Here is a 20,015-nt window from a genome sequence, read left to right as displayed (position 1 = left end):
CCCCCATAACTTTTGACCCAGTGGTGAGATCAAAATTCCAAATAGTGCACCGCCGCACATATGCCCATGTGTTTAAAAGCGTGAGGATAAAAATGTGTCTATTCGACGTATGAACAAATGTACAAAAATAGTTGGGATTTTCTTATGGTGTCCATCGTTTATGATATACGAGGAGAACGTTTTCTGTTTACGTATGTTAGGTATTTTAAACTAATACGAAAGTTTCAGTGAACAGGGGTTTGATTTTTCGGAGGATTTCCGCGGATCGTGTTGTCCTGGTGACATTTCCGCGATTCGCGTAAATTTGTAAAACAAGAAACCGTCGGAGACGGGTGATGCTCCCCAAAGTTTTTTGTCACAATATTGCACTATATATTCAGGTAAAAGGAAACGTTTTGAGGGGCAAAGCTTTGGACAAATTAAAACGATGGATGGTTTAGCAACTTAAAAATTTCAAAGGGCCATAACTCTAAATAAATCATCAAACCAGAACCCACAAATAGCATGCGCATCTCCTCAAGGTAGTTAAGCTTCCAATAAAGCTTCATTGAATTCCAGTCAGTAGTTGGGGAGAAATAGCCCGGACAAGAATTGCACTATATGTACAGTTTGTAGAAAATTTCAAAGGGCATAACTCTGTGAAAAATCACCCGACCATAGCCGGCTGATAATATGTACATCTCCTGTTGGTAGTGAAGCTTCCCATAAAGTTTCATTGAATTCCCGTAATAAGTTGCTGAGAAATAGCTCGGACAAGAATTGCACTATATGTACAATGGAAAATTTCAAAGGGCCATAACTATGTGAAAAATTATCCAACGAGAACCGGCTTATAATATGCACATCTCCTCTTGGTATTGAAGCTTCCCATAAAGTTTCATTGATTTCCGGTCATTAGTTGCTGAGAAATAGCCCGGACAAGAATTGCACTATATGTACAGTTAATGGAAAATTTCAATGGGCCATTACTCTGTGAAAAAATCATCCGACCAGAACCGGCTGATAATATGCACATCTCCTTTTGCTAGTGAAGCTTCCCATAATGTTTCATTGAATTCCGGTGATTAGTTGCTGCGAAATAGCATGGACAAGAATTGCACTATATGAACAGTAAATGGAAAATTTCAAAGGGCCATTATCTGTGAAAAATAATCCGACCAGAACCGGCTGATAATATGCACATGTCCTCTTGGTAGTGAAGCTTCTCATAAAGTTTCATTGAATTCCGTTCATTAGTTGCTCAGAAATAGCCCGGACAAGAATTGCACTATATGTATAGTTAATGGAAAATTTCAAAGGGCCATAACTCTGTGAAAAATCATCCAACCAGAACCGGCTGATAATATGCACATCTCCTTATGTTAGTGAAGCTTCCCATAAAGTTTCACTGAATTCCGGTCATTAGTTGCTGAGAAATAGCCCAGACAAAAATTGCACTATATGTACAGTTAATGGAAAATTTCAAAGGGCCATTACTTTGTGAAAAATCATCCGACCAGAACCGGCTGATAATATGCACATGTCTTCTTGGTAGTGAAGCTTCCCATAAAATTTCATTGAATTCCGGTCATTAGTTGCTGAGAAATAGCCCGGACAAGTATTGCATTATATGTACAGTTAATGGAAAAATTCAAAGGGCCATAACTCTGTGAAAAATCATCCGACCAGAACCCGCTGATAATATGCACATCTCTTGGTAGTGAAGCTTCCCATAAAATTTCATTAAATTCCGGTCATTAGTTGCTGAGAAATAGCCCGGACAAAAATTGTATACGGACAAACAGACAAACGCACACACACACACACGCACGGACAGACGAAGCGGCGACTATATGCCCCCCCCCCCCAAAAAAAAAAAAAAAAAAAAATTAATAATTTGGGGGCAGCATAAAAATGGGGAATGGGTACAACCGATTCCGCTATTATATCTTTCCCGCTACTGAAATTCACTTTTTGATACCCATTTATATACAAGAATGACATTTATCATACCCATTTTGATACTGAAACTTTCAAATCTATATGCATTTATATACAAGCAAATTTCTGATTTCAATACCCATATCTATACTTAGATGCTCAAAACCATACCCATATCTATAATTTTAGTCGAAAAACACATCCCATAAAATCGGCACACCCCTATATACACATAGGAAGTTATCCCCCCCCCCCCCCCTTATCTTAAATATTGCAAAAATTATCGCAAAACTTTAACTAAGGTTAAAGTTTTGGGACAGAATGACAGACAGACAGGCCAAAAACAATATGCCCCGATCATTCGATCCGGGGGCATACAAATGACAAGTGAACATAAACTAGTACCTGTGGAATGCATTTGCTAATAATAGGATCACAATAATGTAAAATATATAAAAGTATCCATAAAAATTATAACATAAACCAGTACATCTGGAATAAATTTGCTAAAGAAATGGAAAACAATACTAGATATCAAGTTACTTTCTTGGTAAATAACATAGTATGATAACATGTTACAACAAGAGCACCGCATAACGCGTGCCACGCTCGGCTGCAAAAGCTTGTCAGAAATATTTTTTTTAGAGTTCACAGTGACCTTGACCTTTGACCTAGTGACCCAAAATGGGTGTGGCGTGTATAACTCATCAAGGTGCATCTACATATGAAGTTTCAAAGTTGTACGTGGAAGCACTTTGATTTTAGAGCCAATGTAAAGGTTTTAGCACGACGCCGGCGGACGGGGAACGACGAGCAGGCTATGACAATACATCGGGGTTTCTCCGAAAACAGCCTCACTAATAATAGGATCACAATAATGTAAAATTAATGTAATAAAAGAATCCAAAAAATATAACATAAACCAGTACCTCTGGGATAAAAAATGGTAAAAAAATGTAAAACAATACTAGATATCAAGTTAAATTTTTGGTTAATAACATATTATGAAAATATTTAACAATAATAGGTGTTGATAGATATATGTTATATTGGAATGTAACCGAATGTAACCGGTAGCAAGTCTATTATATGTTATACAAGATTTATGTCCCTTTTGTAGTCTTCGTAATAAGGTAATCAACAATAGGATTACAATAATGTAAAAATATACAAAAGTATCCGCTTCAGCCTCTTTGCCAATGACTGTGCAGAGCACCCGTGGTTTTTAGGACCCATCCGTGAATACTTGACAATTATCTGAAATGCAAATCACAGCATAAATACACATTAAAAATAGGATAAATATTTATGCCCCCTTCGAAGAAGAGGGGGTGTATAATATTGTTTTGCACATGTTGGTCGGTCGGTCCGTCCACCAGATGGTTTCCGGATGATAACTCAAGAACGCCTGGGCCTAGGATCATGAAACTTCAAAGGTATATTGATCATGACTGGCAGATGACTCTTATTGATTTTCAGGTCACTACGTCAAAGGTCAAGATCACAGTGTCTCGAAATAGTAAAATGGTTTCCGGATGATAACTCAAGAATGCGTAGGCCTAGGATCATGAAACTTCATAGGTACATTGATCATGACTGGCAGATGACCCTAATGATTTTCAGGTCACTAGGTCAAAGGTCAAGGTCACAGTGACTCAAAATAGTAAAATGGTTTCCAGATGATAACTCAAGAATGCTTACGCCTAGGATCATGAAACTTCATAGGTACATTGATAATGACTGGCAGATGACCCCTATTGATTTTCAGGTCAAAGGTCAAGGTCACAGTGACTCGAAATAATAAAATGGTTTCCGGATGATTACTCAAGAATGCTTACGCCTAGGATCATGAAACTTCATAGGTACATTGGTCATGACTGGCAAATTAACCCTATAAATTTTCAGGTCACTAGGTCAAAGGTCAAGGTCACAGTGACTCGAAACAGTAAAATTGTTTCCTGGTGATTACTCAAGAAAAATTAGGCCTAGGATCATGAAACTTCATAAGTACGTTGATCATGACTGGCGGATGACCCCTATTGATTTTCAGGTCACTAGGTCAAAGGTCAAGGTCACAGTGACAAAAAACGTATTCAAACAATGGCTTTCACTACAAATGACAGACCATATGGGGGGCATGCATTTTTTACAAACAGCACTTGTTACATCTTATATGAACGAAAATGAACAAATTATTTATTTATTTTGTTGTTTTTTTTCGGCGCCAATTCGGGAGACACGGTCGGGAGACCCGAAACGGAGCTCCTTTTTTGCCCAAGTGTATCGACGAATTTCAGTAGTTGAATGTATCTCCTTCAGCCAATCAAATAGCGCAGTTTATCACTTACAGTCAATGAAGAATGCAGTTTAGCTGGGGAAGGTTAGATTGTCTGTACACATGCCTGGGGGTTTATCACACAAATCGACAGCTGTTTATCATAGGCGCTCGATGGCAATGTTTTATTTATTTTTTGTTTTAGTTACCCGTTGTTTATTATAATGCATACATATACGTAATCAATAAAAATCTTCCGACAAAACGTCTTCTTAAAAAAAGACGGGATTTTTTAAGGGGGGTGGTGGGAGGGTACTAGAATCAAAGGCTACTAAGGATTAAAATAAGAAATACATGTATAAATATGCTTTGTTTGCTTGATATTATATCTTATATGAACAAAAATGAACGAATTTTTATTGGCATATAACACATGCATGTTTTTGTATTTGTTCACTTCCGAAATGTGTATGTATTCATTAAGAGGGCCGAAACTACTTATAGACATGCTCATACAGATGGCTTTGCATAATAATATTAAACTACTATAAATACTATGTTAAATGTGAATGTTAAAGGTTTTCATTCATACATCTTGTTAATAAGTTAAAGATTGTGATTATTTGAATATCTGTTTTAAGGTTTGTCATTGCGTTATGCACGCAATTCGCGTGTAAGTCAAAAATATTCTTCAAAATTTTCCTCCCCTCAGACTTCACCTCAATTACACCCCAGGCACTGATTCATTCGCCCCTACTGGCATGAAATTTATGCAATATTTAATTGCCGACAAAGGTAAATTCAGGTAAAGAACTGGGTAAGACAGCTGTGCCTGAGACATATAAGGAATGCAATACACTTTTGTATTGATTTTACATAATTAATTTGTCCTTTGAATAAAGTGCACAAGTTTGAACTTGAAGTTGTTGTTCAAGCCGATTGTCTTTTAAATTGTATCTATACAAAAATGTGGTGATTCATGAATAACTACTGATACATGTACTTGATGGGTAGTTTGCTTTCCATTGGGGTCTTAAAACTCAAAGCTGTTTTGAAAAAATGCTTTGAAAGTAATTTTAGTGATCATGAGTCACAACGTAACCAAGACAAGAGTGTTCAAAACGCTATAGCTTCATTAATAATCGTTTCAAAAGCTATATTTGTTAGTTTATTAGTTATTTTTTTATTTCAGGAAGGACGTCATCAGATACATTAGATATAACCAATGCGGAGATCTGCAGGTCTAACCTCTGGGACAACAGACAGCCGAAAGATGTGGACAAGTTCACTTAAAATCTGGGGCTCTTTACTTGCACAAACAAGGAGCTCTCTCATACTCTTTCCATACAACCAACTCCACAGCGATTCAAATCTGGGCTGTCCAGTCACAGTACCACTGTTGAAAAACCTAAAAGGGGCACCATACGTCCCTCTCAGAAAGTAAGGACGTCTGAAATAGAAAGATGTCCGTATGTCAGACATGAACAGGACAAAGACAGTTCCTACAAGAAAGTAAGGACGCATGGAAAGGAAAGGGATATGGCACGTCCTTCACACAAAATACAGATGTCTGAAAGTGACAGAATGCGTCCTTACAAAAAGGCAAGTATGCCAAAATCGAGGACGTCAGAAAGAGACCGAATACGTCCCTACGCAAAGCAAAGTATGCCTGAACCAAGATATGCAGAAAGAGACAGAAAACGTTCCTACTCAGAGGTATTTAAGACCAGAACGGATAAGAAACGTCCCACTGACAGAGCCCGGATACAAGAAAAGGAAAGGGCATGCCCCTATGTCAAGGTCAGGACACAAAGAAGGGACAGGAAGCCTTCATAAGCCAGAGATACGACGAAAGATATGGACATAGAAAGTCCCTCCAAAATTTAAAGCAGCTGAATAGGACCTAGAACGTCCCTTTCAAATAAATGTTGATGCTGCTGCAAGGGACATAGAGAGTCCCTATCAAAAACCCGTTAAAGCAGCTGAATGGGACAAAGCACGTCCCTATGAAAAACTAGATTAAGAAGCTGAAAGGGACAAAGCAGATCCCTATCATAGATCAGTTGAAGCAGATGCAAGGGACATAACATATTACAATTCAATACCAGTTGAAGCAGCTGAAAGGTACATAGCAGGTCCCTATCATAGATCAGTTGAAGCAGGTTCAAGGGACATAACATATTATAATCCAATACCAGTTTAAGCAGCTGCAAAGGACATTACACGTCCTTATCAAAGATCTGTTGAAGCTGCTGCAAGGGACATAGCATGGCCTTATCAAAGACCAGTTGAAGCAGCTGAATGGGACAATGGACATCCCTATCAAAGACCAATTGAAGCAGCTGAATGGGACAATGGACATCCCTATCAAAGACCAGTTGAAACAGATGCAAGAGACATAACACATCCCAATCAAAGACCAGTTGAAGCAGCTGAAAAGGACATAGCACGCCCCTATCAAAGGCCAGTTGAAGCAGCTGAAAAGGACATAGCACGTCACTATCAAAGACCAGTTGAAGCAGCTGAAAGAGATATGGTGTCTCCCTATCAAAGACTAGTTGATAAAGCTCAATGGGACATCCCTATCAAAGACCTGTTAATGAAAATGCACGAGACATAGCTCGTCCCTATCAAAGATCAGATGAAGCAGCTGAAAGGGACAAAGCAGGTTCCTATCATAGATCAGTTGAAACAGGTGCAAGGGACATAGCAAATCCCTATCAAAGACAAGTTGAAGCAGCTGAATGTGACATGGCTAATCCCCATCAAAGACTAGTTGAAGTAGCTGAATGGAACATAGCTCATCCCTATCAAAGACCAGTTGAAACAGATGCAAGAGACATTACACATCCCAATCCAAGACCAGTTGAAGCAGCTAAAAGAGACATGGTACCTCCCTATCAAAGACTAGCTGAAGCAGCTGAACGGGATGTAGCACGTCCCTATCAAAGACCATTTGAAGAAAATGCAAGGGACATTCCTATCGAAGATATGTTGAAGCTGCTGTAAAGGATATAACCCATCCCTATCAAAGACCAGTTGAAGCAGATGCAAGAAACATAAAACATCCCAATCAAAGACCAGTTGAAGCAGCTGCAAAGGACATATCACGTCCCTATCAAAGATCTGTTGAAGCTGCTGTAAAGGAGATAGCACGTCCCTATCAAAGCCCTGTTGTAGCAGCTGAAAGAGACATGGCACCTCCCTATCAAAGACTAATTGAAGCAGCTGAATGGGACGTAGCACGTCCCTATCAAGGACCAGTTGAAGAAAATGCAAGGGACATAACACATTACAATCAAAGACAGTTGAAGCAGCTGCAAAGGACATAGCATGGCCCTATCAAAGATCTGTTGAAGCAGCTAAATGGGGAATAGCTCATCCCTATCAAAGACCAGTTGAAACAGATGCAAGAGACATAACACATCCCAATCAAAGACCAGTTAAAGCTGCTGCAAGGGTCATAACACGTCACTATCAAAGACCAGTTGAAGCAGCTGAAAGAGACATGGTACCTCCCTGTCAAAGACTAGTTGATGAAGTTGAATGGGACATAGCACGTCCCTATCAAAGACCAGTTAAAGAAAATGCAAGAGACATAGCACGTCCCAATCAAAGACCATATGAAGCAGCTGAAAGGGAAATAGCAGGGCCCTTACATAGATCAGTTGAAGCAGGTGCAAGGGACATAACACACAACAATCCAATACAAGTTGAAGCAGCTGCAAAAAACATAACACGTCCTTATCAAAGATCTGTTGAAGCTGCTGCAATGGACGTAGCACGTCCCTATCAAAGAACAGTTGAAGCAGTTGAATGTGACATTGCACCTCCCTATCAAAGACTATTTGAAGTAGCTGAATGGAACCTAGCTCATACCTCTAAAAGACTTTTTGAAACAGTTGCAAGAGACATAACATATCCCAATCAAAGGCCAGTTGAAGCAGCTGAAAGAGACATGGTACCTCCCTATCAAAGACTAGTTGAAGCAGCTGAATGGGACGTAGCACGTCCTTATCGAAGACCAGTTGAAGAAATTGCAAGGGACATACCACGTCACTATCAAAGACCAGTAGAAGCAGCTGAAAGAAACATGGTACCTCCCTATCACAGACTAGTGGAGGCTGCTGAAAACTACATAGAACGTCCCTACCAAAGATCTGTTGGAGCTGCTGTAAGGGAGATAGCACGTCCTTATCAAAGACCAGTTGAAGCAGCTGAATGTAACATGGTACCTCCCTATCAAAGACCAGTTGAACAGTGATTTTTTTACCTCTGCCTCCTGCTTCCTAGACGCAAAACAATTGCCGTAGACGCAAAGTTTAAGAATAGGTGCATCCAAAGGATGCATGCTTTTTTCAAGTAACGAGTCCGTCCGAAATCGTTTTTGTTATTATTGCACTTTCCGTTCGGGGTAAAATGTAGGTAAACACGGTGTTCCGTCAAAATTGCACCGCTCGTAATAATCGGATAATCAGCTGCTTTGAACCAATGAAATTTGTCGTTAGTTAACTGTCTAGGGGTAAGCGGTGTAGTAGTAAAAATTTACATTGTAAGTGACGTAGCGAATATCGTCTGCAAAAATGGGTCCAAAGCGAAAACACAATAGCGAAGGCCAGCGGATTTTATTCCTTTTTTTTCAAAGCGATTCAAACGCATCTACAACGACAACAGTACGACCGTTTCCAGCGAAGACCACATAATGAAAATCGTTCTAAAAAAGCTAGAAAATAACAGACGGAATGGTAAAAACTGTTAAGCTGGCTTGCCTTTGACGAGTGCACAAATATTTATGTATTGTAAATCATGCACTGATGCTAAAAAGTTAAATGGCATGACAAAAAGTGCACCATGCACAAATTTTCAGCAATCAACTCTAACAAGACATGCTTCTTTACCCGAGCACAAAATGTTTATCGAAGCACCCGTCTTGCAAAAAGACCTAAGTGTATGTTTAAATGCCTTGTGCGTGATAACTAGTCAGCATATTTGTAATTGCCAACATTACATGTATGTGTTATGCTCTTCCTTAGCTAATAGACCATTTAAAACCTGGTTACTGCTTCTCATTTGTTATGTTTGTGTTTTTTGTTGCTAAATTCATCAATGGACAATACTTGGGACTCACACTTTCAGTTTGGGACTCACACATTTTTAGTCCAGCGAGTCCCAGGACATATATTAAATTGTAAAAAGATCACTGGTTGAAGCAGCTGATTGGGACAGAGCACGTCTCTATAATAGACAAGTTGAACCAGCTGCAAGGGCCATGGTGAGTCCCTATCACAGACCAGTTGAAGCAGCTGAAAGGGACATAGAACTCCCTTATCAAATACCAGTTGAAGCAGCAGAAATGGACATAGCACTTCCCTATCAAAGACCAGTTGAAGCAGCTGAAATGGACATAGCACGTCCCTATCAAAGACCAGTTAAAGCAGCTCGAAGGGACATAGCGCGTCGCTATCAAACACCAGTTGAAGCAGCTGCTATGAAATAGCACGTATCTATAAAAGACCCGTTGGTGTGCATGGAAGGGACAGAATACGTCGCTCAGATAAAGCAAAATCTCCTGAAAAAGACACTATACGTCCTGCCACGACTCCTAGAATGGCTACTGAGGTCAGGGATATTAAAGTAAGGCCAAACACTAGTGCCACTGGCAGAAAGTTGCCGCCTCTTAAGACGACTGTGAGTGCGTCAAAGTGGCAACCAACTCGCAAGTCCAGAAGATTGACACTCATTTGCTAACTAGGAATCAAAGGAGAAAAGTTGTTAAATGTATCGTTCCTGGATGTCCTGTGGAACACAAGTATGCCAAACTACATGCATATCGGAATCATATTCCTGAAATATTCAGCGAAAATCTTCCAGAAGATGATTAAGTGATAATCCAAACCCGCATCAAGGCGTTGGAACAGGTGATCGCATGGTTTAAGGGGTGTCCCGGTACTTTGGATGATTTGCTGGAGTTTGTGAAAACGCAAAATTGTCTTGGAAACACTGAAGTATCGCCAAGGCTGTCAGTGGTGATGAACAAGTTCCGTGGCTGTACGTACTGCTCCACTGGAGAGTGTTATACGGCCTGTGCGCTCGCCTTAACGAAAGTGAGCGGGAGTTTTGGAAAGGGTTTTAGTCTAATTCTCCAAAAAGAACACCAGAGTCCGAAAAACAGTGTTAACGCACTACAACTTTCAATTTGTATGTGAGTTATTATCCGTGAAATATTACTTCCCTCCTACGACCAAACCGGAGAGCTGCGCGAGATGGGGTAGGCAGACAATTATCACGAAACGAAGAGGAAATATCTGAATTCTACCTGTATTTAACGAGATTAAACAGTGTTTTTGTAATTGACAAAGGACTTAAGTTGTTCTCTCATAAGAAATACTTTATTTTAGTTTAGTACAATACGGTCACTTCCTAGGCGTAGGGCTTGCTCTTTTGCGACGCGGTTTGAGCGTCTGGTTACCACTTGGGAAACCGTAGTTCAATCCCCCTTTGGAGCTCAAGATTTTTCACTTAATATATATATATATATAATGAAACATTGTTTACATTCTTAAAGTAACATTTTATTTTGATATTGACATTGAAAAAATAGTTCCGGTGTGTTGGAAAAAAAGACCGCAATTGGGCGGGGAAATTTTCCTTTAATAGCTTTAGTAAAACCTTGTTAACACTCTAGAAGTTACATTAATTGTTCAATCTTCATAAAATTTGGCCAGAACATTTCTTCAAACTGTATCTGAGCTTAGTTTGTAAATGGTTCTGTTCTGGTAAAAAAAACATGTCCGCCGGGTTATTTGGCAGATTCACTTTTTTCATAAGCAACAGCTTTTTCGGCGTAGCTGTCTAAGCCAGCTTTTCACCTTACCTGACCTTTGTAAGTGTCCAATAAAATTTTCCGCGGCTAGATACGAATGAATACACTTCATTTATATCATTGGCTGATATGAGCATAATCCCCCACCATTGGAAACATGACCGCGTCTTTTCAATAAAGCGTGTAACAATGTTTTACTGCGTGTTCAGCATGAACAGTTTTATCTAATGAAAAGGCTTGATGGATAGAACGGTTTTACACTCAACTCTTGACATCATTACAGTATTGTGTGCCCCTTTATATTCAGAGGATTGTCAGCGCAAGAGAGTTCTTACTTAAAGGCTATGTTCTCATATTGAGTAATTACTACCATATTGCTGCCTGTGTGCTAGTATATTTTAGTTCATTAAAGTATCGTTTTTCTTATCCTGATATTCGTTTTGGCCTAACCATTTGTAATTATTTTCGAAACTTAACATAATACATGTAAAAGTATAACGTTTGAAACAAGCCGTCGTTCCAGCAGTGGAATCTTGACCTCACTTTAATGCATTGCATTCCAACCCGCAAGGTATTAGGGTCAGTTCGCGGCCAGTAAACTAGTCGTTATATAATATAGGCGCCTAGGTGAACTGTATTTAGACCAGAAATATGTTAAATTAAGATATTCGACGACATAAGTTACCTATGATAGGTCAATCATAGATTCATAATGTGTTTTAAAGAATTGTAAGCATGAGCGCGATGATTCACGATACTGTTAATAATCAAATCACATAGCAATACCCGACACACCACTAAAACAAGTTTGTTCGAAGAACGCGCATAGGAATATTTAAAATATGTACGGATACTTTTCCTGTAGCCGGTTGACATGTATGTTTTAATTTCGCATCCATTATTTTGTTTTTCTGTTTTGTATCTATATAGATATATGATAAGCAATATATAATAATGTAAAATAAGCCGCAAAATCTCAGCATAACATCCCGTTCTCCGTGTGATGCAGCTAAAAACTGCATGGAAAAAGACATTCGCTCTTTGATCTCATTTATTAAACTCTTTCACCAAGTCCAACCACAATCAACGCCGTATATCTTTTTAGCTCACCTGATTGCTCAGGTGAGCTTTTGAGACCGGTCTTTGTCCGTCGTCCGTCCGTCCGTTAACATTTGTTCGTAAACACTCTAGAGGGCACATTTCTTTTCCGATCTTCATGAAACTTGGTCAGAAGCTTTGTCCCAATGATATCTCGGTCGAAACTGGGTCATGCCGGGTTAAAAACTAGGTCACTTGGTCATAAAAAAGAAAAAAAAAACTTGTAAACACTGTAACATTTCATGCCCAATCTTCATGAATCTTTGTCAAAATGTTTGTCTTAATGATATGTTGGTCGAGTTCAAAAGTGGTTCTGGTCCGTTGAAAAACATGGCCGCCAGTGGGCGGGGCAGTTTTCCTTATTTGACTATAGAGAAACCTTGTAAACACACTAGAAGTCACAAATTTTGCCCAATCATCATGAAATGTGGTCAAAACATTGGTTTTATTGATATCTCGGACGAGTTCGAAAATGGTCCAGATCGGTGAAAAAACATGGCCGCCAGTGGGCGGGGCATTTTTCTCTAAATGTATATAATGAAAACATGTGAACACTCTAGAAGTCACATTTTTGGCCCAATTTTCATGAAATTTTGTCAGCACATTTGTTTCTTTGATACGAGAGTTGAGTTCAAAGTTTTGCAAAATCATGAAACTTGGTGAAAAGATTGGTTATATATATATTTATATCTTAGATGAGTTCGCAAATGGTCCCGATCGGTAAAAAAAACATGGCCGCCAGGGGGGTGGGGCAGTTTTCCTTATGTTACTAGAGAGAAATCTGGAGATGGAACACTATAGTATTCACATGTTTGCCTAATCATCGTGAAACTTAGTAAATACATTGGTTTTATTGATTTCTCGGACAAGTTGGAAAATGGCTCAGATCGGTGAAACACTTTTTAGGTCACCTTATTGCTCAGGTGAGGTTTTAGGATTGGTCTTTGTCCGCCGTCCGCCCGTCCACATTTGGTTTGTAAACACTCTAGCATTCACAATTCTCAAGCATTCTTTATGAAAGTTGCTGAAAGATCTCAGTCAAGTTTGATAATGAGCAAAATCACATAATTAATGCCATAATGATTGCCCTTAGATTGTCCAAATTTTCATTGTATTATACAAAATTCTTGTAAACATTCTAGAGGTCACACTTTTGTTTCAGATTTTATTAATCTTGGTCAAAATATTTATTTTTGTAAGCAAAGTTTGGTGTTTGATAAGGGGGTCAACTCATAATTTAGGTCACCAGGTCAAATCTTACAAAAACAAAAACACTCCATACGCCAGAGTTTTGGTTCAATAATGATGAAACTTGACCAGGATGTTTGTCTGGACAATATCTAGGTCAAGTTTGACGTTAGGTAAAGATTGAATGAACCAACTCCTCTCAGGTGAGCGAAATAGGGCCATCTTGGCCCTTTTGTTTAAAGATATTTCTTGTTAACACTAAAAGTCACACTTTTAGTCCTTCTTCTTGACACTTGGTCAGAACCTTGTTTTTATGATATTTGGGCTGAGTTTCGAAATCGTTCCTGGATAATGGGCAGTGTTCCTTACATGGCCAAAGTGAAACCTTGTTAACACTAGAATTCACATTTACTCCAATCCTCATGGATGTTGTTAAGTAATTTGTTCAAATGAAATCGATGCCGAGTTTGAAACTGGGTCATTTGGAAAAAAATATCATATGGGCAATTAAAGAAAAAGCTTGTTTAATCTAGAAGTCATATTTTTAGTCATGAAAGATTATTATCTTTGTTTCTCGTGTGAACTACTTGGGCCCTCTTGTTAAATTAGTGTTTTGACATGAATTTCGTTTTCTGTCAGAACAATACCTTTCTTATCTTCTTTTGTTTCGAAGAGGTAAACCTTGATTTATACAATATGATATTGAAAATCCCAGTCTCATTCAAATTTGACTTTTAATACAAATTTGATAATTGTAAGTAGTGTTTCTTATTTTACTAAAGAAATATTGTTAAGTGGCATCAACCGAAATTTCCAAATCAAAACTTATGCCATTTCAGCACGGATTGGATTATTTGTGTTGGACATGGAATACCTGTCTAAGGCATATCCGCCATGTAATGTTTGCCCATTACATTACTTAGAATTCTATTCAGTACTTTCTTTCACTTGACTAAGTATTAAACTAAGCCTGTAACGCAACAAAACAGTCAGCTTCTACAAAATATTTCTTAAGAACTGTCGCAGTAGATTTTAGTCTAATACATACAGTATTTATATGTAATGATACGGTATATAATTACTTAAAGGAAGAAAGATCTTTTACAAAAGATATTCAGCGCATATAAGGAAATTTACGTTTCTTAATATTATATTTAAAACAACTGCCTACTTGGTGTTGTAGATTGTATCACTTGTTAGTGTTATATCCACACCGTGAAATGTTTGTTATGAAGTGCACACAATAGTGTTCGCCCTTACCGAAAAATAGGCCTCCTGCAAACTGTTCTTTCTAATTTGCAGCAAAGTTGCCGAAAAAAATGCTTTCTTGCAAACTTTTACCATGCAAATGAGTTTGCGGCAACTTTATATGGTAAAAGTTTGCTGCAAATTTGCCGCAAAGTTCTTGCCATGTTCCTGCAAACTTCATTTGAATATGGGAGTTTGCGGTAACTTTGCTGCAAAGCTCTTGCAGAGTTGCCTCAAAGTTCTTGAAAACTTCATTTGCATACGAGACTTTGCGGTAACCTTGCCGCAAAGTTCTTGCAAAGTTGCTGCAAAGTTCTTGCAAAGTTGCCGCAAAGTTCTTGCAAAGTTGTCACATGGTGAAATTATATGTTCTGTAAATAGAATTTCAAGGATACAAATACATAGCTTTGTTTTGTAAATGTTAGAAATGTCATATGAATGCTTCACCAAACATAAAACATAAACAGAAAAGTTTTATGGTTGATTGACTATTATATAATTTTGATTAAGTTACAAACTATATTATATAAAGTTTTTGCTTCACACATTTAAACGATAGCAATAGCTTTCTTATACATGTCAGTGAAAAAAAGGTTTAATATTTCGTGGCAGAGTAGTTATTCATAGATAAATCTAAGTATTGGTTACGATGCCATTTCATTTGATCACTGATTGAGCAATTGATTGTTACAACTATGTTGGTTTTGTAAGATAGAGATACGTTTGACTGACTTTATATGTCTTTTATGTGACTTTTGGGCAATCGGTCACTTGCCTTAAATAAAGGACCAACTAATTGTTTTTAATGAAAATTCAATACTGCTCCAGCAGCTGGAGTTTCACTTCTTTATATTACTGCAAAGATAAATTGTTTCATCATTTATTTATTATTTTAAATGTAAATCACCCACCAAAACAGGTATTTAAAACTGTTAAACAATATCATTATATTAAACTTAACATTATAAGAAAAATAATATAAACCTGTTTAATAGTTCAAAGCTTTTTCAAAAGGGCCACTTCATAACTCACTGAATTCCTCCTTAACACTTGTTGACACACAAAATGTTGATTTCCACATTCTACCTAATTGTGTAAGAATGTTCATCAAAGTCGATCAGTATTTTAGGATATTGTTAAAACTTTAACTTTAAAAAGTCCAAACTTTGCTATCAAACTACATTTCAACCTAGTAACAGGCCCTGTGTGGGTCTATTCATGTTTACACATCCAAATTTGGCTCACAATCTGCAATGAACCTCAGAAGAGATCCCTTCCAGAAACGGAATGTTTGCTGCAACTTTGCGGCAAACTTTTTTTGCGGGAAGGTTTGCAAGAAAAAAAGTGCAGCTATTGTCTTCAATCTGCCATCTGAGTCGGCGTGAATTGTTAAGATTCTTGACTAAAGAGGAAACTTTAAAATCTGGGATAACGATAGAAAATTGTAGTATTATATACTAGTATATTATTTACTGTTACAAGTTGAAATATACAGTGACACGTGTGAGGTCAAAATTTAGATGAATTATTTTTTTAAGTCAATTTTGTATTAAAAACTATTCTAGAAATCCACTTCAAACTTGGACCCAGGACATCTGTCCACTTCATATTGGCAAGGCTGGCAACCCTATGACCTGTATTCATAAAGTAATCTACCCTTGTTTTGACGTAGTACTTAACTATAATGGCCATTTTCAACTAAAATGGATTCTCAAAAACTATCAAATCTTTCAACTAGAAACTTTCTGCACATTATAATTCGATGATCTATACTTCTATTGACTTGAGACGACAACTCAATACATACGGAATATTACGCTAGTCAATTGTTCCAAGACTTTGTATCACTCGAGTGGCTTGTGTGATGACGTATCACACGAGAGGCGAAGCCTCGAGTGTGATGCGAAATAGCACAAGCCACGAGAGTGATACAAACTCTTGGAACAATTGACAAGCGTAATATTCCTTTTATTTTATACAACAACCAACGAAAACAGTTAACAAATGTATTTTTTACTTTAACAAAACTGACAAAACAATTACTAAAACGGTACGCCATAGTTTATTTAAGACGCGTATGAATACAGTTTATGTAAATTAACGTGTAAACATTCGAACCGGGAAAACACAGGTTTCCGACACGCTTACCTTAATGCCATCGTTAATCCAATTTCTATAACAATTAAGTTGACAACTTTAATGCGATGTTTATAACAAAAACGATTAAACGATATGCACTTCCACTTCTATCTTCCATGTCTTTATCGAAACTTAGTGTAAACTACACTATTTTATTGTATTCCTATCGAAATATACATTTATCCATGATGAACACACACTCCAAAATACGGTTTTTTACACATAGTTTACTGTTAAAAAACACCACGTCCGACATGTCCTTACAGAGTTTAGATAAAACTATTGTGTTTTGTCACAGAAATTACGTCACACGATGTACTACGTAATATATTTCGCAATATAAAATATTTCTATTTTCGGTGCGTGTAATGTGACGTCATTAAATGGGTCTAAGTAGTCCGGCTAGTATGGTAATACGAAATTGGAAACAGCGAGTAGCGTAATACGGGAATTTTTATTTCAACGATTGATACAACCTGTATTTTGTTAAAAGCATTAAACAGGTATATTATAAATTCATGTATGGTGAGGAACGAACGACAACTCTGCTAGGAGAATGTTTTTAAATGTGAGCAAATTTTACAAAATAAACGATCATGTTCGGGTAATTCTTTAAATAAATCAGGAATAAACCAATATATACGTTAAATGTATTTATTTTGAATGTTTCATCAAATTTGATAGAGAAATCACGCTTTGAGTAATGACGATAAATTCGGACGTTCACGTTTGTTTACAACGTACACGTTGCGATTTCGGATATTTTCTAAATGATGACTTGTGTTTGTTTTATGTAACAAACTGGATACTGGTAAATTACTTGTGCTGCTTTATGCTTTAAAAAATATTTTGCCATTTTTAATCATGTTTTTCGAAAAATCATCCATTTATATTAACATTTAATCCAAAATAAATCTTTAATTATGATGCTTTTATTTAAAAAAAAAACTCTAGGAGGTTGTTGTACTGATTTGCAGTGATAGAAAATGTCAGTTGCATATAAAAACAAATGCATTGTTTGCGAACATTAAATGAGTGACGTTACAGGGGCGGATCCAGGATTTTTAAAATTTGAATCCTGCACACTTTTTTGGTACCCGATTAGTTATTCAAATATTAGTTGAACTAATCTGACAAACATAGTTTGTTTTTATATTTTGACATTTCAAACTGTATTGGGATGGCGGCTTATGTAAGAATCGTAAAGCATCCGTCCCAGCGACGGCAAGTTTATTGAAATAAACATGATCTTAAAGTGATATTATGGGCATTTTTCACCGTTGAATTGAGCTGAAAAGTATGGCGCACCAAAGGGGTCGAAACTTTAACTTCTGCTCGAGCAGTAATTTGTTGGTCGAGCAGCATTTAAATGCTGGTCGAGCAGCATTTTTTTCTGCTGCAGCAGAAGTATTGACCCCTTTGGTGCGCCACAGAAAAGAATTAACAGGTCAAAAGAGTAAGTTAAAATGTGGTTACTGGCCAATTATCTGAAACTAATCTTGCTACCAGTTGTTAATAAAAAAAAATATTTTATATTCGATATTTTACGTGACTCACCCAGTCCTGTAAGCCGAAATGATCCGTAAAACATAATTGTGTCTTTGTGTCTTATAAACGAATCTGCACTAAAACTAAATTTAGGTTCACATTGTACATGCATGATCAGTTGTCAAACGAAAGTACGGTTGATATTCAAATGCATTATTTTTCTCTTTCCGGAATTGTTTTAGTATGTTGATGCTGCATTAACAAATATAATTGTATATGTATTGAAAACACTAAAAATAAACAACGGTTGCGATATACACCTATAAACTGTTAGATGCACCTTAACATTGCTCGGGTTAATGTATTATTAAGCAACAAGGTGAGCAAGATTTATCCACACTGGTTTTTGCCGAGTCAACTTTGATTGTTGAGGAATTATGGGGGCATATGCAACTTCAGCCCCCTCAGGATCTGCGCTTGATGTAATGCTTATTCACTTTGAGTACGTCCAAAATCTAGCCACAATGAGTTGGATAAAATCCAATGATACCTCTGCCTAAGAGCAGATAATACTCCATGCTTTATTAATATTTATATGGACCTGATAATGTTGCTATCCAAAATAATAAAGAACATGGAGGAGGACTAGAAATCCTGGACATGTTTTGGAAAAAAATTATTATCAAGAATTGTGAAATCATTAATTAATGTTTGTTGTGGTATAATTAGCCGCACCAAGCTAGATTGAGCTAAAGCCTTTGAGACCAGTTATTTCAAATGATTTGGTTTAGGTAGCATGCCAATATCAAATAAGTAGGGTATATGTCGGCTATCAGGTCTTCTTATTTTATTTTTATATTGAAATATACTTATAATAGACATCCTCCTTTAAGTCCTTACAATTTACAATTTGTTTCCATTAAGTATTAAGTAGGTCAGGTTACCCAAACCATACCATTTATGTTTAGGCCTAACAAATGGCTGTTTTATTTTTATTTTTTAGGACACAAAATATTCGCAAGCTTTGCTAAATTACAATCAAACACACAATACTGAAATTCTTACTCTTAAACCTCTGCATGAAAAGGCTTAAGATGTGTTGCTATCTGGAAAGGACTGTTTATGCTCTCTTCCAACAGGATATGGGAAATCCTTGATATTTGAGCTTCTTCCTTTTATTGATCCAAACTGTTAGGTAGTGATATAAATTGAACCATTGAATGTTATCATGGCACAGGAAGCACAAAAGCTTGGTACTTAATCAATGTGTCTTACAAGTAAGAGTGACCTGACTGGTATTAAAAAGGATCAGTTAAGTACATTTTCTGCCATCCAGAAGACATTTTAGATAACAAAAAAATCATGGAAATGTTTAGGAATGAGGACTTTAAAAATGAAACAGATATTCCTAGTTGTAGATGAAGCCCATTCCATTTAAGAGAGGGGAGATGACTTCAGACGAGACTTTAAAAGGCTTGGTAATTTAAGATCTGTCTTCTGTTGTCGGGTGTTAGCTTTAACTGCCACAGTTACTTGTGTAGGCCAAAAGGAAATCATGAAAAATTTACTCATGAAAAACTGGGCAACTGTTTGTGCTGCTCCAACTATGCCAAATATTGTTCTCGCTGTCTTGAAAAGGCCCAGTGCAACATCCAAAGGGAACACTTCTACCTCACCCTATGACTTAATATTTGAAAAAAATATTGAATGAATTGAAAAATAAAGGGAAGGATTTCCCCCTCACGATCGTCTACTGTAAATCAATACAATGGATTGGCTACGGATATGAACTGGCCAGAGAGATACTGGGGGACCAGTTTTATGAAGGCGAGCAGC

The sequence above is a fragment of the Dreissena polymorpha genome, chromosome 6, assembly GCF_020536995.1.
Source record: "Dreissena polymorpha isolate Duluth1 chromosome 6, UMN_Dpol_1.0, whole genome shotgun sequence".
NCBI classification, from domain to species: domain Eukaryota; kingdom Metazoa; phylum Mollusca; class Bivalvia; order Myida; family Dreissenidae; genus Dreissena; species Dreissena polymorpha.
The sequence above is the reverse complement of the archived record's forward strand: the minus strand, read 5'-3'. Positions refer to the sequence as shown.